The sequence below is a fragment of the Mesitornis unicolor genome, unplaced genomic scaffold (assembly GCF_000695765.1).
Source record: "Mesitornis unicolor isolate BGI_N332 unplaced genomic scaffold, ASM69576v1 scaffold25863, whole genome shotgun sequence".
Lineage (NCBI taxonomy): Eukaryota > Metazoa > Chordata > Aves > Mesitornithiformes > Mesitornithidae > Mesitornis > Mesitornis unicolor.
Genome location: NW_010177045.1, coordinates 14,393 through 15,284, shown reverse-complemented (window position 1 = coordinate 15,284; position 892 = coordinate 14,393).

Below are 892 nucleotides of genomic sequence, written 5' to 3'. Positions count from 1 at the left end.
TGCTGCCGACCCCGCACGGGGAGCTGCACCCGCTCCACGGCCCCCAGGGCCCCACTGCACAGCCCACTGCTGCCAACGGGCCAAAAGAAGGAAAACAGAGCTTCAGTGCCATGGCAGGTAGAAGAGGAGAGCTGAGAAGGTGTGGTACAGGGGACAGGGAGAGCAGAGGAAGGAGAGGGGCCAGGGTGACCCTGGCAGCTCCTAGCCTCTGACCACAAAGCAGGGGCCGTGCCGTAGTGGCATTGTGTGTGGCTTCTGCAGGTCTTTATCCCTGTTCTGCTGCCACCGCTCAGCATCGCGCTGAGCCGGGACCCTGCTAATCTCCCTGGAGATTAGGGAGGGCTGACTGCTGCAATTGTCCAGGGGGCCACTGCCGGCACCCGCCCAGATTTGGGTCCCCAGGGTGGGCTGGCTCTGCACCCCCCAAGCGCACGATCCCCATTTGTCACCCCCAGTGCTTCCCCTGGTTCCCATGTCATTGTGCAAGGCGCTGCCTGCAGCAGTGGCAGGGGTGACACCAGAGCATGTCCCACTCTGGTCCCACATTGACAGCTCTGAGGCTTGGAACAACAGCGTCCCCATTGTCCCGCTGCTCAGAGGCCACCCCTGCGGGCCCTCTGACTGCACGTTCAGTGTGGAAAAAAGCAGAAAGTCAGGATATTGCTCCACATCCAGCCCAGCCAGCATCCCCAGAAGCATCCCATTACCCCTCAACATACAGGGCTAACTGGTAACAGCAAAAACCTACCACCACTCACCGGCGCGGCGGCACACGGCGTGGTAGTCCTCGCAGCAGTCACTCGTCCTCTCGCAGTACGAGTCGCAGTAGCAGCGAGCCCGGTGGGCACCCGGGGCCCAGCAGGCGTTGTTTCGGCCCGGGCAGCACCGGGGC